The sequence below is a fragment of the Suricata suricatta genome, chromosome 1 (assembly GCF_006229205.1).
Source record: "Suricata suricatta isolate VVHF042 chromosome 1, meerkat_22Aug2017_6uvM2_HiC, whole genome shotgun sequence".
Lineage (NCBI taxonomy): Eukaryota > Metazoa > Chordata > Mammalia > Carnivora > Herpestidae > Suricata > Suricata suricatta.
Window position 1 is genome coordinate 176,207,480 of NC_043700.1, and position 24,095 is coordinate 176,231,574.

At 38.5% G+C, this 24,095-nt stretch overlaps 1 long non-coding RNA gene across 1 annotated transcript; it reads left to right on the forward strand.

Annotated features, from left to right (window-relative positions):
- The first annotated feature begins 327 nt into the window (after positions 1 to 327).
- LOC115298910 lies at positions 328 to 22,112 on the forward strand. Its single transcript, XR_003911897.1, has 3 exons — positions 328 to 349; positions 21,955 to 22,006; positions 22,086 to 22,112. It is a non-coding gene; the product is annotated as an uncharacterized LOC115298910 (long non-coding RNA).
- The last annotated feature ends 1,983 nt before the right edge of the window (positions 22,113 to 24,095 follow it).

Consider the following 24,095-nt stretch of genomic DNA (forward strand, 5'->3'; position numbering starts at 1 on the left):
ATCAGTACACATTACTCACTTATTATTATTCTATATCGTCTCTGGATCACTTTCCCTTTCTCCCCGCTTTTTCATATTCATGGATGGATTTCAGCTGTAAGGTAATGTAGACCTTCTGTATTTTACCTTCTCTTCTTTCAAATGGCAAAGGCAGAAGTGCTTTCTATAATAAGTGATGTGAGACTTTATGAAATGGATTAACTCTGTTTTTGTACAGAAAGTGTGTATTCCTGAGTACAAGCCATTGCCCCTAGTGAGAAACCTGCTGAATATTCAGCTTAGGAAGCAATTCAGTGGATGGACTGAACACGTTTCGAAGACTTGTAACAGGACACAGCCCCCATCATATGTAAGTCATCAGGTTAAATATGGGACGAGCTGATAGCCGTTGACACAGCTTGCCTTCAGGATGTCTGTCCACTGTGCCTTGCAGGTGACTGGTGGTCCTGAAGACAGAGATGACAGAGGGTGCACTTATTAGCACTCTACCCTCTTCTGATTTCAGATGGTCATCCCTGGTCCCAGCCACCTGCATTGCAAGACCCACCATAAACATGGCCTTGGGGAAGCATGGCTAAATATATCCCAGCCTTCACCCCTGATTCCCTAGAGCAAAAAAAGTGTTTGTAATTACTGGAAATGTGATGGCGCTATCAAGAGTACATTGAAATGTGCCGAATAGCAGAAGAGGTACTGCCTACTGTTCTATTTCTATTTTATATGACTCTGAGATTGGCCAGTTATTTTAGCAAAATAGAAAATAAAAATTGCCGTTATCTTACCCAAATATAATCCTCGGCAACTGTGGGTATGAAGCACTCCTGGAGATTTGCTGGACAAACCTCAGATTCTGACCTGTCTCCATTGATGCTTAAATTGTATACGACATTTTCAATCTTCTGGCTGGACCCAGCAAGGACATTAGAATAATGCAAGTATTTCTTTTAAAGGGTTTAAAGGTTAACTTTTTACCCTTCAAAACCTTTGGAGAGTAATGAGGGAATTTGAAGAAGCAGCCGCGGTAGCAGCTAGTCTATTATGAGGATATTCTGATTAAAAATAAAAGATTTATTCTTCATGTTGTCCTCAGAACATTAAATCACTCCCATCCTTGATGATACTAATGGCAGAACAATTGTTGAAAACAAAATTAGGCTGATAAAAAGAAATGAACACTGAATATGAATAGTTCACTTAAAAAGAGCTTGCCTCAATGTGAAAGTCCTCTAAACTAAACTGCCTAAACTGTACGATGTGATATTCAGAATTCTTTTTCAGTGTTGCTGGGTTTCTCTCCATTGCAGGATTATTTAGCTAATCATTGGATATAATTTACAGCCCCAACAACATTATTATACTCATTTGACACAAGTGTTACTAGCTACATAGTTGTAACTCAGCATTAATTATAGGATATTTTAACTAAAGCGTACTTTTTGCAATATTTACTTTGTATTAATCTTATATTTTGCAATTCTTGTTGCCATTTCTTGTTTTCAAACACATTATACACCATTATAAATCAATCTTCATACTTTATCAAACAGCAGAGAGTAATAAAGAAGGTCACAACTCATAGAGGAGTTCCTTGGAGGTTTGTAACATCATGATTTAAATCTCAGAAAGATTTAATCAAAAGCTGAATTAATCCCTGGGGGAAAAGATGCTATATAGATTCTATTGATGGGCACAGAGCAGCCTATTTCTTTTCATTGGTCTCTCTTAACACATTGGGGAAAAGAAACATAGTTTTTCGGTGAGAAAGGAAACAAAATTTCTTGATGGGGGAAGGATAATATGAAATGGCCTTTATGCCACATATCTTCCCTTTCAGAATGGTCTGTTTCATTCTACTACAGAGGCATTATCTGTTCTTCTAATGCACGGTTAAGTTAAATGTCCTCCGCCCCCTTGCTCCCCACGTGATTCGAGTAATTCTGCAAAGTCCCCAAAGCTCCACTCCAGTCAAGCATGTGGAATGTGAGTGTCACATGAGCCAAGTCTTCTGTTGTAATCAGGTGACTGCCCCTGGGCAAATTCTCAGCATTATGGGGACACTGGAAACTTGCAGGAAGAAATGACCATAAAATGCGAGTATTTCTAGGACCAGGTTCTGTTGAAAAGCCTATCATCATTCCATGACTAGGATGTATGCTAAAGAGGCCATCACCTTCTCATATGCCTCTTTTCTGCCCATAATTCCCTGGGAGCATGACCATATTCTTGTTAGCTCAAAAACCATTACTTACCATCAGCTGACTTATAGAAGGGGCAAAGTGGAATTAATTAATTGAAAAAAGTGAAAGAACTTTTAGAGGAGAAAACCAAATGATCCTATAATATTTTCATGATTAAATTAAATGAGCATAATTATATATGCACATATGCACACCAAGGCATTATTATAATCGAGGAACCTTATAATATTATATTGTTCCAAATTTATGCATATAGCACTTACTGAAGACAAGTAGCTGGTGTGATATTTGAATTTGCATATTGACCATTTTCATATATTTTCATATATTAATTCTAGTAGGAAGATGCTGAATTATTAGGAAAAATCCTGGGGTGATTTAGAAAAAATATTGTGCTTCCACTAGTTTTTGAACATTAGGGGCACTTAGCAACATTATCTTTTTTCCCCAAATAGTTTTCTGTGATGGATTTTCAACAAGATGATATCCAAGTGAAAGCCGAAATTAAATGGGAAGGAAAGAATGTTAAGTGGTAAAATCCTAAATAGCTTATTAGACTATTTAATTGGAGGGAATTTATTTTTGTGGCTGTTAGGAACTCCATAGTCAAGCTTTTCTTTAACAATACTAATTGATGGGGGGGGGGGGAGTAGCTATAGTAATATAGTTACCGCACAATACCCTCCAGCAGGTCATTTAAGGGAATTCACCGGTACTTCCTTTAATTGACTTCCATGTTGTTGAAAATCAGGTCCTGTCTTCTTTCATACCATTGCTTTCTCACTTCACTTCCAACTAGGCCTCTCGCCTATTCCTACTGAGATTCTCAGTGCACTTGAAAGACTTGAAAGACCATGAGACTATGCTTGTTCCTGTTTTAACCATTTAGACCATTTTCAGCTTTATTGTTAATATCTTTTAATAAATTGATTAATGTTTTATAGTGCATAGAGGTGAGCACTTTACTATTTGTTGGCAGGAATATGTGTATACTATTACAGAATAATGATTAATTACTTCCTAGAGAAGTTTAGGTTAGTAAAGTGGTCACATAACATATGATGTCTCCATGTTACTTTCATGTCAGGTAACTTAATGATCAAGTTCAATGCATGGCCTAAATTTCCGCCATTTATCTGGCTACTTGGGAAAAATATCCTGATCCTGATTCAATAAGCTACCTTTCCCAGAGCCAGCAATCTGAATTGTAGTTCAGACCATCCAACAGGAAAATAATTGGAGGAAAAGTAGAAACTGGAGTTTACTGCCCAATGTTTGCCTCAGTGTCTAAAGATTAGATGGACCTGTGTGTTGAAAAATGACATTTTCTAACTTTTAATGGCAAGTGTGGTGGCATACAAAAAAGTGCCAGTGAATGTACCTGATGAATGAAACAATTCATAGAGACTCATAAGCATTTCTTTGTCACATGGCACCAGAGTTTCATTGAGCCACCTTCTGCCATGGCACACCATGGCAGAGACTAACACTAGAAAGGTCAGCTGGTGAAAAGACAAGAAATAAATAGAAGGTTAACCAAATACATTTGAACTTTGGGTGCAAAACAAGGTTTGGGCAAAGCTTCCTATGGTTTCTTATTTACTTTTCATGCCAACTCATTCCATGGGACTCTATAAACAGAAGAGGCAATTGTACAGCTGAGGCAGTGGAGCCATGGAGAAGATAATAGATTTGGTAATGCTGGTTCCATGTGTGTGCATGGCTATGTGTCAACTACACAGCCTTTGGCCTTCACCAACCCGATGTTGCTCTGAGAAGTTTATTGAAATCCTGCTTATTGTTTCAGCTACTGGACTAGTGGAAGGCTTTTAGAGATTTCCATAGCCAGGTTTTTGGATGGAACATTTCACCTTTAGTTTTGTGGAATGATAAAAAGATGTCCCTATGTGCATACAGTAAGCAGCATTTTTTACATTCGAATAATTCATTGAGGAAGACCCCCCTTTTTTCTTCTAATTTATTCAGTTTTACCATCCCAAAGTAGCCATCTGAAACAAAGAACCTTCTCAGACTTTTAGCATTTTGAAGGTGAAACTTGAACCCCCTCAAGTGTCTTATCTGTTAGACACTGTGGAAACATTAAAACCCTGTCATTGGGGTGATTTACAAATACTATTTAACTTTTTCACACTCTTAAAAACTTAGCCTTATCAACTTCATTTGGAAACTGGATTCTAAGACTCCCTGTCTTAGAATCGGCTCTCAGTGATGCACCTAGTTACCTTGTTTTGCAGTAATTCCACCTCAGGTGTGATGGTGGTACTTAATCTAGCCACTTTCCCCTAACATCTTCATTTTTTAAAAATATTTTTTAATGTTTATTTATTTTTGAGAGAGAGAGAGATACAGCGTGAGCAGGGGAGGGTCAGAGACACAGAATCTGAAGCAAGATCCAGGCTCTGAGCTAGCTGTCAGCATAAAGCCCGATGCGGGGCTCAAACCCACAAACTGTGAGATCATGACCTGAGCTAAAGCCAGACACTCAACTGACTGAGCCACCTAGGTGCCCCTAATATCTTCATTTTAAATTAGACAAATCTTCTTGTTGCAATGAGAAGACATAGGAAAAGTCATCCTCCATTTGAAAGTCCTGTAGATTCTGGGGTGATTAAAGCATGAAGATGATGATAACCATAATAGGACCAGCTAAGATTTATTGTAAGATTATTATCTCCTCATCACTTTGCTTAGCTCTTTATGTGAATTTTCTTAATTAGTCTTCCAAACTGAAAGATGAAGTAAATATACAACTGTTCCCATTTGATACATGAGGAAAGGGAGATGTAAAGAAGTTAAAGAACTGCCAAGATCTGAGCAAAGTCCAGTTCTCCCCAAAACTCACTTAACTGACTATCTTGCTACATACAATTCCTCAGCAAATAAAATCTAAACACCCAGAAGAAAATATTTTGCATTGGGGTAGGGTTGCACTGGGGTAGGGTTGTTGAAGTCAAACAGCATACAGTGCATCCATTCACCACTTACTTTAAATTGGCCAGAAACCACATTAGGTACTAAGAGCAAAAGAATTAGATAGCGACCCTACCCTACATTCTAGCTGGAAATAAAAGAAAAATGAAATGTGTATTTACTAATAGCCACAGGAGGACCCTTTTACCAGGACCCTTAGTGTGAGTGTGTGTGTGTGTGTGTGTGTGTGTGTATGTGTGTGTGTTTTCTAGAATATCTATTATTGTACAACAAATGTCTGTGAAGATTAAGGTCAGAGATCCTCATACTTAATGGACAAAACTGACAAAGGGCTGTGACACCATTATATACAATCTGATTTAAAAGGACTGGTAGCAAAAAAAAAAAAAAAAAAAGTTGACTTCCTCCCTACATTAAAATGGACTTAGCACACCATTACCACTTAGGCATTCGATAACAAAACTAATATTTTAGAGTTCTTTATGATTTTATAAACACTCAAAGTTTCTGGTTTAGGCTGGGATATATAACAAACAATAGGCATATTGACAAGACACCCTTTAACTGGACACTTCCTCATTCCTGTGGTTCTAGTCATTCTTATCTTAACTATCAGCTGTTCATGACAGAGAACCTTCTTAAAATTTCTCAGATATATTCATCTGGATTTTTCTCTACAGAGCTAACCTTTCTATAGTTGGATTTTAGGATTGCCATGGAATTCAATCACTAGATACTCACAGTCCCAGTTTATGGATGGTCTTTTTGGGGTAGTGTTGTTGTATCTAGCACCAATACTTCGCTTGGTTTCCAATCCTGAATATCTGAGCTCCATCTTCAATTCAGCTGTCGAGCTCAATGAGGTCAGTTAAGATCATGTAATGGGAAGGAGGGTGGTTGATCAGTCTTTGGAATTCTAGGAATCTTGAATAGTCCAGGGTTTGTGGTCCCCATGGTGAGAGAAAAATGTTCACGAAATGACTAACAATGGTTACAAAACAGGTGTTGTCATGGACTCTTTAAAAAAATGTTTAATTATAAAATACTTCAAGCAAGCATGTTCATAAAATAATAAAATAGAGCCCTGTGTAGCTATTCCCTTGATTTATCAGATCTTAACATTTTACTTTGTCTGCTTAAAATCTCTCTTCAAACAAATCACATACCTATCTCCTTCCCCTCTCAATAGTGACCTATCTCCTATGGGTGGTGTGTGTCATTCACCATCCATTTCTTTCTCTTTTAACTGCATTTCCATATATCCAAAATTAAGATGCAGTATTATTGTGTGTCTTTGGAAAATTTACATAATGTTTTTCTACTGTACTGTACGTATCCTTTTAGAAATTTGCCAGTGGTGCCTTTTAATGCAAATGCAATTAGAACAATTCAGCCCTGGTGTAAGCCAGAAGGAAATCCTTCTTTACAGGTGTTTGGAGTTGCCTTTGCAGCTGCTCCAACTGTCCCAGATAATCATTCTTCACAGTGTTCCTGACATTCATCTTGGGTTCCTATTTATCACTTTGGCTCATGGTTAAGTGCATTTATGCAATATCTTTAAAAATCTTCGACCCTTGATCCATACCATCATCTTGCTTATTGAGTGGTTATAAACTTATTCCAGAGAAACATGAGGTCATAAAATCACAGCAAAAGATGAAAACCCATACCTAGTTTTTGTTCTGTTTTATTTTTTTTAAAGGAGAATGGATTCCTTGATCTTTTTTTCTTCTCTGCTAAGTCAGAGATTTTTGCCAGACTCCTAACCTTCCCATTCCCACATACCTGTGAATGGCCATGCCCTCTCCAGAGAGGACATCGGGGAGCCCCAGCACTGAAAAAATTATTTCTTGTAATAGTAACCGATTAAACTAGTTACCAGCTGGGGAGCATGTTTTAGCACTTAAGTTAATTGAACTGTTGCAAACTAAATATGATTCTAAATTGTTTCAGTATTCCAAAGTACTTCATGCGTGCAGATAAAAATGAAAAAAAACCAAATCGGTTTGAAATGTGCAAATCAGGCATACAGTACTGACATTTAGATCTATGACCTGATAACTCTGCAGTAGGTACCTTGAAAAATTTTGTGGGTTTTTTTTTCTTCTTTTGCTGAGCTCTCCTTTGAAACCCCTGAACCACTACTTGATGTGATATTCAGTAAGTGGAAGTCAGACTGCAATCAGTAGGGGAACTGTCTGCATCAGGGTTTTCCTACCATTTTGCCCAGAAAATAATCTCTTTGTGATTCATTTCATGAGCAACGTAAGAAAGGAATTGTTGAAAAGAGGTTAAGCTTAATAGAAGAGAAACAATTTTATTCTGGAAGAATCTGTTTAGAACTTTGTTCTAGAATCTGTTTGGAGGGCATATTCTCCTTGAGGGAATGGCCTTTCTGTATATAGGACCGCTATACACAACCAGTGAGTGTTTAAGGAGGTAGTTTTGAAGTAAATCTGGATGGCAGAAGATATTGCTCCCCCACCTGATATGTCCCTGCTCCTTCATGTCTCCCTTGTCATCCAACAAATATATAGATGACATTAACATTCCAGAGCTTTCTGTTTTTCCAACCGTCTGCATAGATCAGGCCAAAGGCTGGGATTGAATGGGTTGTTTGAGAGGCATAGATGGGCTGTGAACCTCTTCGCAGCTTAGTGAATCATCATTAACAAGTTATACAAAATCCATGGCAATTTTAACATCCCTCCAAGGTCACTCATCCCCCTCCCAAAGGAAACCTACTCGTTACAGTGAAACGCTGTAACTTGTCTTCATGGATTCTCAGTGAGAAGATAAATAAAACTCAAAGGATTATAGAACTAATGTCATGATGAGGGGCTTCAAGGACACATACAAGGATGCTCAGTGTCACAGAGGCTAAGTTGCTGGCTTCAGGTCATGCAATGGTAGAGCCTGGGTTAGACTGGCTGCTTTTATATCACTTACACTGCAGGTTGCTGAATGCCATACAATATCAGAACACGAACCAGCAATACAGTGACAATAACAAACTCTTACAGAAGAAACTGAGTCCATTAGGACAACATGGATATTGACTGACCAGTCAGGTGTGACCAGAACAGGAGGCAGAATCAATCTTATTAAAAATCAGGCAGCTACACCCATAGTGGGAGTTGTGAGGTTTCTGAACAGGTTTCCTCCCCACAAACTCTCTCTTCAATAGGTGGCTTACAAATAATCAACATTTGGTGATTCATAGATTTTAAATTTTAAAATAAAATGATAATAAATTATGAAAATAATGCAAGCCAATGAACTACAGACATTACCAGTTCTAGCCCACCATTGCTCAGATAATTTCAAGTTGTGTTTGGACAAAAGTGAAAGAAATCTGGATACCCAAGCCCTTACTGCCTAGAGAAAGGCAGGAAAGACAATGACACTGGGCAATCAGAAAAGGACATTTAGGGGCTCCTGGATGGCTCAGTCGGTAGAATGTCTGACTTCTGCTCAGGTCATGATCTTGCTGTTTGTGTGTTCAAGCCCTGCGTCGGGGTCTGTGCTGAGAGCTCAGAGCCTGGAGCCTGCTTCAGATTCTGTGTCTCCTCTCTCTGATCCTTCCCTGCACATTTTCTGTTTTTCTCTCTCTTTCTCAAAAATAAATAAACATTAAAACAATTTTTAAAAAAAGATAAAGGGCATATAGTGGGTGTGTCATTGACTTCACTATCACATTCAAGTTTGAGTGTGCTCCCAGAAGATGTAATATTTATATTCTCACTACTTAAAAACTTTCTTTTTAATTGATTTATTCATTCATTAAACAGTTATTGAACATCTACTTTAAGTATTGTGCTAGACCTAGAAGGGATGAATCATATAGTTCCTATCTTTCAGAAATTCTTAATCAAGTGTGGAGACATATACTGTATTGACAAACACCAGAAAAATACCTGTTCTGTCCCAGATACTGTTTCCATCACCAAAGTGGCAAAAATGAGTTAATTAGAGAATGTATCTTCAAACAATTTGTAATACAGTGGATGCATACAATGTCATAGGCATATAACTAGGAAATGTTCTAAGATCTATGGAAACAAATCCATTACTCAGCAAAGGGGAATAGACAGTGAAGACTCTGTGGGGTTTTGATTGCTTGAACTGACCTGGATATGTAGAACTGGGCAGTGGCAGAAGTAGAAATAGCACAACAATCTTTTCCCTAGATCTCTCCTAGAATTGAGAGCATTCCAGACTTCCCTACTCTGTCTGCCTATGGACTCTTACCATATTTCCTTAACTCAGTTCAAGCGTTGCCATATCTACAAAGACTTTCCTAACCTATCTCCACTTTCTGCCCCAGATTAGTAGAACTGACTCCGTCATTTTTGTATCATCTGCATCTATCACATCAATGACAGTAACATATTTTAATTTATTAATTTACCTTTGTTTTGCCTTCGAGTGTGTGAGGATATTGACTGACTGGACAGATAGATGGATGTGGATTTTCAAGTTTAGCTAAACTAATCCCCAAATTCTGTAGCTATGAATCATTTCTTGAATATCATTCTTCTGAAGCTTTTATAAAAGTGGCGATTTATGATTCTTGAGATGGGAAAATGATCCCTCAAGACTTCTCTGACAAATTGGGTGTAAGGACTACTCATGTGGTGGCATTTTCCCTCTCATGGCTCATTCAGTGAACCACCCCCTGACACAACAGTTTTGCTATGACAGAGTTGTGGTTTCTTAATTTGAGGGTAGTTGTGATGAACTTGTTCCACATGGCCCATGCAAAATGATGGTCTTTTCTCAGCACTTTATGACATTTCCCCCCAACAGGATAGCTTTGGGGAAGTTGTCTGCTGCTTCTTGATTCTAAACATTTTTTGCTCTTCTTTCCTAGCTGGTTGGTTCTGATACTGGATTCCTTGGAGTACATAGCATGGAGGCCAGACTTTTTGGTTTCTTACTCAAAAGGGCACTTGGGTTGGGCAAGGGGACTGCTGCTGATGGGGGTACACAGCCAGCTTTCTAAGGAGCCATTATTTTAACAGTCTAGTTACAGTTTTAGGGCAACCTCTCCGGAGGTCTAGAAATTTCTGCTGAGTATAAGGACTTAGGGAAGTTTGAAACTTAGTGCAAAAGCCTTACCTGAGCTCAAGGGAGAGAAAGTTGAAAGAGATTTCCTCACACCCTCCAAGTATCTGTCCCAAAAGTCTCATTCCTGCTAGTTCTATGGCCAAATGAATTGTCATATTCATGTGCATCCCTTACCCAGCAATCTGTTTATCAAGAAAGAGAAGCCTGTTGTCTCCCAATTTCTGCTTTCCAGCTGACTGATATTAATTAGTTTGCAGCAGGCACAATTTATCTCTAGTTGAAACCAAAGCAGATGAAAATGCTGCCATGCAGTAAGATATCTTTTTCTTGAAACGATGAATGGGATGAAGATACTTATCTGTGAGAACAGGTTTCAGGTGGAGCTTCCATCAGCAGTACTTTGAAATGCATTGTTAGAGTATGGCTGATCTGGGTAAGGAATAAAAATAGCATGTCATATTTTGACTACATTAACTCATTTCCAACAGAAGAGGCTGAGGCCTCTGCACATTGATAGACTTGCTCTGAAGGAATAAAGCACCAACTAATAACTCTGAACTTAGTTCTCAGTTATTGGCATTTCTTGAAAGATATTGCTCATTTCCCCAAAGCTATGGCTCCACTGTAGAATTCATCTCAGTCCCCAGTACAGAGAACAACAGTTTTAAATCAACCTAGGCTCCCCCTTTTATTGTTATTGATTGCCCCCCTAAAATTGTCTCTTCTGTTGAGTTTGAATATGGAGTCAGCTCTGATCAAGAAGTTGGCAAGTAATTAGATCAATGGGACAATGAAATTACTGTCTTCTTTACCCAGGTGATTCCAGGAAATTTATTTCTTTACATCTCCTAGCTTCAGTTTCCTAACTAAAGAGTGGGAAATTAAGTCCATTTTGGGAGTTTGATATGATATTTCCTGACCTAATATCTGTCAAAGAACCTGGCAAACAATGAGCACATTCACATCTCTTCTCAGTGACAATTGAGATGCCTTTCAAAATATGGAAATTTGTAATGAAATCTGAGGTCCAAACGACACTTTTTTAATTAACATTTTTTAGTTTTCCTACACAATTCTAGATAGACCAAGGGAAACAAAAACAAAGAAACTAAAACCCAGGCATCAGTTGGACTAGAATCTCTGGGTTTTAGTTCTGGCTTTAGTATCGATCAGCTGTACACACTTTGCCAATACCCTTCATCTCTCCCAGCCTCACTGACTGCATCTCAAAGCAAAGGAGGTAGATAGCCTCCAGTTCTAAAATGGTCTGGAGATAGAAAAATATGCTCTCATCCTTTTCCTCTTGCTAACCCATAATATTCCCTTCATTAGTTTCTTTTCCTTGACTTATCACTTTAATGTTGATATTCCCCTGCTTTTTTCCTTTTTCTTGAATCATCTTTCTGTTCTTGATGTGTGTAACTGTATCTTTGAGATATATCACTGACTCCAATAATACTGACTTCCCAAAGGCCCTGCCTGGGAGGTGACTTCTACATCAACTTCACCAAACCAACCACTGCCCAGACTCATAGACCTACTGGACATGTCCTTTTGAGTCTCCCTTAAAAAGAAGATGATATGTTCCCAAACGAAACATATCTTATTCCCTAAAAATCTATTTAGATTCTTCTTTTCAGAGATTGGCATCAACTCACACTTCCCTGTCCAAAAACCTAGGAGTCATCATATATCCTTCCTCTCTTTCCTCACCATATCTAATTTCACCTAATCGAAGATCATCAAATTTTATTTATTCTACTCCTTTCAAAGCTCTCAAATTGATCATTTCTCATCTTCATTATTTCACTTATAACCAGTTGCACAATTTCTTTCATTTAGCTCAAAATATCGTTTCTGGAACCCTGAGTTTATCCTATCCTGCCCTTATTTAGAATCCATTGATGCAGTCTTAAAAAAAAATGTTCCCTGGAACGAAATCCCAAGTCCTTGGCATTGAGTTTGAGCTCATCTATGAACAGCCTCTCCCCTCACACAAACGCTATTTTTCATCATGCTCTTAGCCCTATTGCCTCCTTCACTACAGCTCCACTCTTACTCCGTCCTTTGTAGCTTCCAGAATACAGTATGCTCTATTCTATCATGTTTCTGAGGCTTTGCAAAAGCTATCCCTTCTACTTGGAATGCTATCTTTCACCTGCTCTATGAGAGAGGCCATCAGTCTTTTCCCCATGGTGATTAAGAGCCAATGCTTTGGGATAAGACATACTGGATATCAAATCCTAGATCTAGTACTTGTAAACTTTGTAAGCAGTTATTTCTGCTCTCTAAATTCCAGTTATATCACCTTTAAATGGAAATAACAGTATCTGCTATATAATGTCATTCTAAAGATTAAATATGATGTACTTAGTATGGCATCTGGTACATAGAAACATTCCATAATTGTTAACTAATATATGCCCTTTACAACTAGAATCTAAGCTCTCCCATCCCCAACTCTACCTCTCTATGTCCTGATCTGGAATTTAAGCTCCATGATGTCAGGACAGGGTCTATTTCGTTAACATATATCATATATATCATCACTCTGAGCCACAGCAGGCCAACCATAAAATGGTTTTTATTTCCATTAAGTTTAAACTCAAACACTGTTCCTTCTAGAAAGCTTTTATTAAACTCCTAATCTTCATTCAGCATTGGTTAAATACTTCTCTTAAGTAATAGGTTCTGCTTATATGCTATTGAAATGGTTTCACTTTCTTTTATAGGCTCTTGAGGTTCTGGAAAACATGTGTATCCTTGACTCCCTATCACCCTTCCCAGATTCATATAGTAGCCCTCAGGAAAAGCTTCTGGAATTAATGAATAGTTGAATGAATGGATTCTTTTACTCGTGTCGCTTTCTCTCTTTGATTTCCTCTTGGCATGCTCCATTTACATTCTGCTCGTAAGAATCAGGCAGAGATTGTGGAAACCAATGGATATCAGGCAGGTGAGACCACTCCTTCACCTTAGAGTAGACATCATTCTGCTAAAATAACCATATTGACAGTGACACCTGGGTGGGAAAGTCTCTTCCATCATAGGATCTTTAGACAAGCTTTCCCCTGAGCAAGGGCATGTGAACAGAACAGACAAGCTGCTGGACACTGCGCAGACTTCCCTGAAGGAAGTCTGACAAGCTGGAGTGTAGGTAAGAGTCCACCGCGTGACTCTGCCTGTAGGGGTTTAAATAAGAACCTGGGAGGACTCTGCATTTTTAAACGGTTGGGTGAGAGTGGCTGAGAGATGGTCTGGAAATGAAGGGGGGAGCACTTCTCTATCTGTCCTCTCAGCCATGGCCTCCAAACCACCTTGTAGGAAAGGCAGAAAGCCAGGTTGACCCTGATATGCATCAAAATGAAAGGGTTTGTGTGCAAATCAGGGAAGAATTCTTTCAGCACCTACAGGACTGGTGCCAGGGAGTTAACATTTGGAAACCTCAGCTCAGTGCCAGGTCGTTGTTTGAAAAGCAGCAGATCTCAGAGCAAATGCCAGTGAGGTACAGAGGGGAAGGAGTGAGGACAAGGACTCCAGGAATTAACTATTTAAGAATGTTCAAGAAACCTGATAGCTCTTTTTGTTGTCAAAAGAAGAGAGAGAGAATGAGAGAGAGAGAGAGAAGGACATTCAAAGGAGCATTCATCGAAGCAGGCTGCTCAGGGTTTTCAGGGAATTGGGAGGGCAGATGCTACAAGGTTATTGGAGTCAGTGTCAAATGGGAGAACAAAGTGGCAGTGACATGAGCTAAGGAATGACTAAGCACTTGCGGCCCGGAGTGGCTAATAAGATGGATCCAAATGCCAAGTGAAGCAGTTGTCTCAACTCATTTGAATACTTCTGAAGAGGTGATGAGCAAATAGCAGGAGGGATGCCACCACTTTTCTTCCAGAATTTCCCAAGATTATTAGCTCATACTGCCTGACTCTGTTGCTCTGTTGTTCTGATTGCTCAGTTCTCCTTCTTAGACCTTCCCTCTGTAATGTTTGAACCAGTGTACACCAGGTTTACATTTGCTATGGGGCTTGTTTCCTTTTTTTAATGTTTATTTATTTTGAGAGAGAGTGTGTGAGCAGGGGAGAGGCAGAGATAGAGGCGGGGAGGGAGAATCCCAAGCAGGCTCCATGCTGGCAGTACAGGGCTCCATCTCACGACGCTTAACCAACTGACCCACCCAGGCACCCCATGGGATCACTTCTTATTGGCAGTGTGGAACTCTCCCCCTCCCCAGTGAGGCTACTCAGAGTTTTGAAATAACTCAGAAAGTGTCCTGGTTTGACACCCAAGCAATTAAGCTTTCAGTTTATACAGAATTTTCTTCTTCCTCCCACTTATGCTTCTGCTTTTCCAACAGTATTTCTGTATTTTTGGGAGCCTGAAGAGCTGGGGTCTGTGGAATATGGTGGCATGAGGGGGGAGATAGAGAAAGCTAAATTCATATTATACGTTTTCTTCTTTCTCAGAGTGTGTTCTTATGGGAAGGTGCACAGTAGAGGCGTCATAAATATTCCTGTCCCTGTTCTTCCCTTTCCCTGTTTAGTTATCTCTCTCCCTTGCCCCTCTTCACTTTTGCTTTAGTAATAAGAATAAAGATTGCTTTGAAAAGAATTACTGATAATTACTGACGGTGGTAAAACTACCATTTACTGTGTGCCACTTCCGCACTGGACTCAATGTTAAGCATTTTCATAATCTCAATTATGCCTTATTGCACCACCAAAAAGAAGGGGCAACTATACCCATTTTACAGATGAGGAAACTGAGTAAAAACAAAGTAAGTCACAGGTTTAATAGCTAAAAAGGGATGAAGTTGGAACTCCAATTGAGGTTTTTCAGCACCCAAATCCATGATGTTTTTTATGATGCTGCATTTCTCTAGTGGACAATGCAAACATGACTTTGTTGCAGCAAACCCATGTCATCCATTTGACAGCAGGGCCAAGCTAGCTTTGTTGGTGAATTGGGTTTAGGTTGTCCTCCATTTAGCATGTTCTTTTCAACTTCCTTTGCTCAAACAATAACGAATCACACCACCCTTTTGGTTGAGCACTTTTGATTACCTCCTGTAACTGGGACTTACCCACCCCATATCTTTGTCCTTCAAGGGCCCAAGGTCTTTATTAGCTAGTTAAATAAACTCTGGGATAATATCTCTGAATTCCAAAGTCAGTGCCTTTCCTTAGGGAAAGGATGGGAATTTCAGTAAATAAAATATTTTTGAGAGAGAGAGATTCTTGAAGTAGACAAAAGTTTATTGGCTTCAAGATCTCAGAGTAGTAATCACCCAGTCTACCTGCATGTTGGTAGTTTCTTTCTCACAAAGGCTCCACTAAAAAACTAATGAGTATTGGGATTCTAGCCTCTGATTTTACACCTACAATGTGCTAAATTCTTTTGTAGGTAGGAGATTCAGTGGGAGAATACGTGATGTCTCTGGAGAGGTCCTATGCTACTGGACATTTTCTCTCCATCTTTGTCTGTCAGGGACATTTTTATGGCCTGTTGAACACTTAGGAAGACACTCTTGAAAAGATCAAGTATCAATAGCTAGGGAGAAAAAAAGATTTAAAAAAAGAGGAATATTAGTTTTAAACTGCTCATTTAGAATTACTAGTTTCAATCAATGACAATTTTAGGATATTAAATCCATTCTGGAGTAACTTGTCAGAAAAGAAGAAGAAAGAAAAGGTGCCATTACTGATATTCTCCAAGGTTTTTCTAATAAGATCGGGGTCAGTGATGGGAAATAAGCTGAAAGATGAATAAGATGTCAGAATGCAATTGAGTTCCAAGAAGTTAACAGCACTTCCCAATAAATGCAGCTGGAGCAACTTTGTTCTGAGACAAAGGGAGGTTTTGGGTGAAACTGTCCCAGGGAACAGCTGCTAATTTCTTATCCCATTAACAGTGTTGGACCTTCCTTGTCCTTAACCCATTTAAGAAGCATATTTTGGTCTTCTCCTATGAGACAAAGGAGAGAAAGTGGCAGCTGTGTGAGCCTCTCTGCTCCTCTGATTCTTTACCCATTTCTATGTTGTCAAGAAGCCTTGATGAGTTCTTTACATAGACCCAGTGGAACCAAATCCTGGCTTCATCAATTACTAAGTGTGTGACTTTGGGCAAGTACAGAACTCTTATAAGCCTCAGCTTCTTTATCTATAAAATGGGACTAATATTAATAGTGGCTACTAATAATAGCAAATATTATTTCTCTGTTCAAACATGGGGGAAGATTGATCCCCTCCTTGGATGCACACAGTTCCCATGAATTAAGTACGATTACACCAATCAATAGCTATTATGATCAAGATGTTTGGTCAGTGCAGGAATCCCTAAAGGTGACATATAAAAATATTCATGGTTACCTTTTTTTTAAATTGCAAATGACTGCAATATCTGTGATAACCATGTCTGCCAGGGAAGAGTTTTTGTTACTTAGTAAATGGCATACATTGGAAGCGCTTCTGCAACTCAAGTCCTGGGTGTACCCTGTGATGCTCCATCACCTCAGTTCAGTAGGATAGACATCTGAGAGACTGAAAATATATACTAGCTAGTAAACCAATGTGGGCAGGGCTTATGTGCAACAAAATTCCTTGTCAAATGCAGACAGAGATTGCGAGAGAAGGAGTGTGTGTGTGTGTGTGTGTGTGTGTGTGTGTGTGTGTGAGTGTGTGTGTGTGTGTGTGTGTGTGTGTTTACTAATGCATGAATCAGTGCCCTTGAAAGTGAAGCAGGAAATCACTGTCCCTTTCTGTGATCCTCATTCTGCAACGTGCTCTATGATTTGGTCTAGAAATTCCCAACCTTGACGAACCCAGGAGATGCATGGATTTCATTTTCAGCAGGGCCCTGCCCAGGCTTGAGCCTGGCAGAGAACACATTCTTCTTCTTAAAGAAGGAAGGGAAGAATCCCTTCAGCTCTGCCATCTTTTCTCTCCATCCCTGCTGGCTTCTCGTCTTTTCTCTGTTCTACTCTTGTTATGAGATCTGTGAGAAAAGAAAAATCAATTCTTTAATTAAGGTCAGCCAGTAAAATTTGCTCATAGGTCCCCTAACCACATCCTGATGAATCCAGCCACATTTCTCCCGAGTTACAATTCAATAAAGCCTCCTTACAGCCTTTATCATGACTTTATCACGACTTTCCTTCACACAGGTCCCTCAGCAGCTACCTTGCATGATCACTCCTTATAGGGAGATAATTTTGTCTTTTAGTTTTTCTGGATCATTTGGGGAGGTGAACTGGGCTGAGGGGTTTCAGTGAGGGTGACGGTGAGGGCTCAAAAAACAAAGCCTTGAGTTTTTAGCTATATCTAGTTATTCCACTTAGTGTTCACAGCTAACTATTAAAATAAGAAAGGCTCACCTCAGAAAGTACTCCCTGGTAAAGGCTTAAGGTAGCTTCTTCCTGGTTTCACCTGGTTCCTGAATCATCATGTGACACCTCTTCAATTATTCACTCATCTATGGTTGGCCATGGGTGAGAAACATCTTATGAGTCCCTCCCACATGGAAGGTAAAGATGCTTCTGAGAAGAGTGCTGTTTGTTGCTCATATTCTAGAGGGGGGGGGAGGCAGAGAAGCAAATAAGTAAGTCATACAGGTTTTAATTGTGTTCAAATAGCAAAGAAACACCTGTTTTCCCTACAAGAGCAGAGGGCATCAGAGGAAACCTTTCTGAACATGACTGCAATGCACTGAGTCTTGAAAATCAAAGATGAGTTAATTAAGGGAAAAAGCACAGGACGATGATGTGCTTGGACACCAAACAGACCTATGCTAAAATTTTATGACCATCACATATTATCAGTGTTACCTTAAAAAGCATCTATTCTCTCAAAAATGCAGTTTCCTTAACTCTAAAAAGATATATAGTCTACTTTTCAGGGTTTGGGTGAAAATTAGTAAAATATAAGACTTATTTCTGGCACTGAGTAGATACTCAATACATGGAGACTATTTTTGTTATTGTTATGCACAATAATTATGGGTTTTATATTATGAATCCATCAAGGGTCAACTCAATAATAATCAGAACTAGAGCATGATTTATTGAGGAAATGAGAGAATGTCAGTTTGGCCATAGGTATGGAGGAGAGAAGCAGAAAGCCTGAGCAGGTGACATGTGTGGCTAGTCAGGCAGGAGCCAGTTAATTAAGGGCCTGTAGCCTGCATTAAGGATTGGAGATTGTTTTCCTGAAGAGGATGGGAGCCATTGAAGGTTAACTACTTTTTAAGAAACGTTGTGTGGAAGCAACTAGACATCCCGCTGATGTGGCCCTTCTTTTCATCAGCTGTCTGATCCCAACTCACAAAGCCTTGGTTCATTTACCACCTAGCCATGGAAAATAAAAACTCAGGCACCACTTTGCCTCTGAAGAATTCTCAGCAATTTTTCAGAGTAAAACATTCCCTGTGAAATTCTTGAAGATTTCTCCCCCTCACTCTGAAATGCCCTGAATTTCAAGCAGCTATAATGTTGCTGACTCATTTCTAGTTTCATAAGGATCTGGGTTGAGTTGTCATATGTTATAAATCTCCAGTTTACGGAATCTCTCCTAATGCTCTTAGGTAGACCTGGAAGTGTGTCAAAGGAACTCAAGGTGGGCTAAACAGAAGTTAAGCTTAAAAAGTGCCCTGTAATTTTGTTCATCTTTTCCCCAGTAAAAGAAGACCTTTAATGTTTTTACAGAGAGTCATTATTTAATTTTTGTCTTAAGGAGGAAATATCAAGGGATGGACTTCCAAGATATATGTCTATATAAGACTGATTGTATTCAACATAAATCTCTCAGGGATTGCTTTAATGCTTTATAGAATCTACATCATTCGTACAAAAGTATGTCAGATCTCTGACAGCAGACAAATTTCTCTTTGTAGGATTTTGGCTTGACTTTGTCTATCATGAACAGGGATATCCAGCAACTTTGAGAAATTGGCTACCAAAGCCCATGTGTTAAAAAGGAATTTAAAAATGTAACAATGCACAGGATGAGAAGAAGACACTGGGCTAAAGACAAATACGGATGGTGTCACAAGTGACCCCCCCTTCCATGAATCAACTCTATTGACACAATGTAAACTACAAGGATTTGAATATGATTTTGCAAGCCAACTTATATCAGGGCATCTCTTAACTAGTGAGGATAAAATTGCCTGGCCTCTGCTTAGCTCCTCGCTCCTGCTAGAACACATGGATGGATGGATGGATGGATGGATGGATGGATGGATGGACAAACTGATGACCTAGAACAGCAGCCCTTGCCTGAAAACATACTTCTTAATGCATCATTATACTAATTTTTTCACCTTTAAAGAAGATTTTATCTCTGAATGCTTTGGCCTTGAATGTTTTTTACTAACTTCTTTGAGATTTTTCTAGTGCTGCATTTTGCTTTATTATTCCCTTCTTTTGAAGGCTTAATCCTTCTTAACCTAAAGAGCAAGGTCAAAGGGAACAGCATACAAGACCACCTAGTCCAATTTACATCTCCTGATCAAGAAATTAGGCTTCTACCAAGCCATGGTTTCCTATAGGAAGGGATGCTGACTCATAAAATAGGCAAGACAATATAAATATATGCAAATATATAATTTCTCTCTTACACTGATTTCGTTAGACCATAGGTCAGGGGAATCTGAAAAGTTGTCAATACTTAGGCTTAATTTTACACAATCATACAATACAGAAGAAATATGATCTCTACAATTCCTTACCATGTGTCACATCTTTCTCTCACTAGAAATGAGGGTAGGTATTTTGAGGCTTTTGGTAACTGGTGGACACTCAATAATCTAGCACAGTGCCTAGCATTAGTAGAGACTCACTAAATATTTGAATAATTGAGTGACTGAATACAAAGTCAAAATGCCCTGCTTTATTTGTTTACTGTCTTTGCTTCATGTGGTTTTTGTTCCCTCTTTTGGAAGAGGGCTCACCAAATCACCTACAAAGAGAGAACTTACAGTTATTTTTCAAGATCATGCCATTTTGTCATGGGGTGGTGGAATTTCCATGCTCATTTTTTTTCACGTACATCAGCTGATTTTATGTCAACCTTTCTCTATTTGTCATATTTCTTATACTTCTAGGGTTGCTTTTGGCAGAAGCCCAATTTTCTTAGACTATTTTTTCATATATACATCTACATATATATACTTTTATATATATACTTATTTCCAAAATGTTGCTCAACTTAATTTTATGTTTTATTTTGTTCCCCATGACCTATATTTTCTTTTCTTTGTACTTTCTCCTTTGCTCTTCTCATATGTAATTCTTTACTTTCAGGTCACCAAACAGCAATTGCCTGAGTTTCCTGATAGCATCGCTGTCTATTTTGGTATCTTCTATAGTATCTTTTACCACTCTTTCAATACAGCCCAGATCAAAGAAGGACATTCCATGTACCTGGCAGGAAAGTGTTAAGCATTAACTCCTAATAGTCCTACTCCTTTGTATCTATCCTTTAAGTTGCCAGATAGATTTGAAGAGGAAAATGGAATGTCACTCAAGCCAGGAACTCTTTTCCTGTATAAGGGAGGGGGTGTCTTCCAAAAAGTCATATATGGAAACAAATGCGTGTGCCCATTTGTCCAAAAGGGCAGATACAAAATCTTTTGTAGAGAGATAATAGACAATTCTTTTTATACATAACAGTAAGACTAGTTTTGACCAAGTTTCAAATGTTCAGATGCAATGATAAAGGGAAAGAGATAAAATCAATCAGTAATTAATTCAAAGGGCATAGATTGTTTTCTAGCTATAGCGATAGGCACAAGGTCATAATAATGAGGTTTTTCATAACTCACTGTGATTCTATGTGTCTTCTTGACCGGGTGGTCATGAAAATAACAAAGTCAATTAGGACTTAAGGGAAATAAGGAGTACAAAATGAAATTGAAACACTTAGTTGGTACCCTCAAAATTTCCTCCCCCAAAGATATTATTAATTTCTGGTGAGCATGGATTTGTGTTTGGATTGTGACTCTATATATAATGTGACTATGCAGTTGTTAGGAGATACAGTTAGGTTTTACATTATGTGCCAGTTCCAAATACTTGATAATGGTTGCTTAGAATGTTCCATTATGAAGTATTCTCAGGTATTAAGTGGTATCTCTGAGAAAATGTACTGTAATCATCACCAATAGCTATCATAGGCATGGTGCTTGAAAGTGCTAGCTAGAGTTCTATGATTTTTTGTTGATTCATGTCTAATTACTACTTCAATTATGTTTAGTTTTCTTCTGAAAATTTGGGGGGAGTTCTAATTTTGTTATTATAAAATTTGCTCTGAAAAGATTGATATATCATAATAGCCATCTGGCCCCTGTATTGTTTGCCCAGTTGGGGTTGCTACAAAATTGTACCCTGACAGATTTCATAGCTGAAAACAGACATCCCACATGGACTTTGAGGAAACAGAGATGTGGACCTGAGATTTAAAATATAGAAATGTGCAGTGCAAAATTCACCATTGTTTTCACTTGGGTAATGATGTTAGAGAATTTAATTGCATTACAGAGGACTCTGTCAGTAAGGATGTTTTCCATAGTAAACACCAGCAAACTCAATCACCAGGCATGTAAACTAATATGAGTAACAGTTTTTCACTTAAGAATCAGGTGGTTGATTATTGCTGACATATGATCAATAGCATAGTAGTGTCAGGGCTTGCACCTCTTTAAATCTCTTTGTTTGTTTGTTTGTTTTTCATGATTATAGATGGATACCACATCACCAAATCTCATGTCTCCTTAAAGTTAGGAAAAATGGGGTAAAGTAAATTATCAGTGATGTTTGCTCATCAGTAAAGGCTTTCATACATTACCTCTGACATCACATCTTTTGTTTAGAAGTATGTCATATGGCTCACCCTGCATGTAAGGAAAGTTGGAAAAACATATATGTAGCTTCTCTGGCCTCTTCAGTGGATGGAGCACAGGAGAAGGAGGTTAAATGTAAGTACTGAAATCAACAATGAACAGTCCCTGACATTCCTTAGACTAGTGGGTATTCATGCATACCATTCTTCATAAACTCATTTTAATAGAGTCTACTTATCCCTTTTCTATAAGAAGAAACACCAAAGATCATTTATTTTAGAATCTAGCTTAAAGGATATCATCTCTGAGTAATGTCCTCCCCTCACTATCTGATCCAGTTGTGAATTTTCTAGTCTAGTGACTATTAGGAAAGATAAGTTATCTATTCCCTTCATCCAGTATAAGCCAAGAACAGGGTAACTACAATAAAATCTTTATTTAAAAAAAAGGAAGAATGGGAATTACATACAAATTATTGGTCTATAACATGTGTCAAATAGCAAGGACTTTGTCCTAGCACTGGAGTCCGCTTTTTTATTAGACAATCTACCTGTCTTTTCTTAGGAGGATTCTTAGTATTCATCATGACTGTATTTGAAGTTGACTTTGGAGAAGATAATTTTCCTGAGGAGTTTACAAACTTCTTAGTTTATTCATGAAGTTTCAAGGGCTTAAAAAATAATAGGCTTAAAAAATAATAAATTTGAGGTTTCTTGAACCTCAAAAACTCTTGAGGTATACTCTAATGGTTGCTAAAAACTGGATTGCTTGGTAAGTCACTGCTTTCCCACATCCCCAGTCTGTGACATTTGATACTGCTACTAAAGAGACAATGCTTGGCATAGTAAGGAGACCTTCCAGGATCCTTCTACAGTCCTTTTGCCAACATTCATTTTGATTCCTCTTTGCCTCTGTTTTACCAGATATTAAATATTTTGTTTATCACCTCTGGCTTATACCCAGGCAGTACAGAAGTATGCTCATTGGTAAGGGGGATTCTGGGACCAAGCCAAACATTTTCCAAGGAAATGTTACATCAGAAGAATGCTAATCAAAGCCTTCAAAAGGGACAACGTCAGGTTGAGAGGGCAACTTGTAAGGGAGTAATAAAAATAAAAAGAAGGTCAAAACTAGGTTGGTTTGAGACAAAGTATGAATTGGTGGAAAGTAGATTCAGGAGATAATTATGCTAATGCATACCAACCACTGTGGCATTCCTCTCCTGTGTGTCTTGGCACAGTGCACTGCCCAGGGGCATGCCTTTAGAGCCACAGACCCACCATGGTACAAGCCAAACAAGAAAGGGTAAGGAGCAGAGCCCAATTAATCAGGTACCACCAGTATAGACAGGCAAGGGACCAAAGACCAGAAGGTCAGGTAAGAGAGCAGGGAGCAGGAAGATGTCATAGATCTCAGAACACAGACAGAATCCAGAGTATAAGAGGTGGGAATTTGACAAAAACAATTCTAGTAATAAGGGTTGAACTTGGATCTTAGGGCAGAAAATGTTTCATTGTACTCTATTTTACAGTAGTACTGCTTGCTGAATGTGGGTGAGTTGGGAACACAGATGTTGGCCATTATCAGGAATGTCTCAAATGCTTTTTGTAATTAAGGGCTAGACAGATGCCAGAGAGAACTTATCTAGATTTTACTACTTAATAATATTTTTAAATCCATTAATTTATTTGTCATATTTCTTGAGAACATACCATATTAGTATTAATATTAATAATAGCTGACTTTTTTGGAGGAGTGCATATAATATAGCAGGCACCATTCTAAATGCTTTCCATATAGTAAATACCTCATTTAATCTTTACAGCCATGATATGAGGTTAGTATTTTTATTATCTTTTTTTATAGAGGAGATAGAAGCCTCCATCTACTTCCTTTATCAAGCTCTCTACAAGCACATCCTCATCCATCCATCCATCCATCCATCCATCCAACAAATGGATATGCAAGCTACACTAGGTACTAGAAATACAACTTCTTAGAAACTTTATAGTATGGCAAGAAAATAAGCAGTTAAGTAAT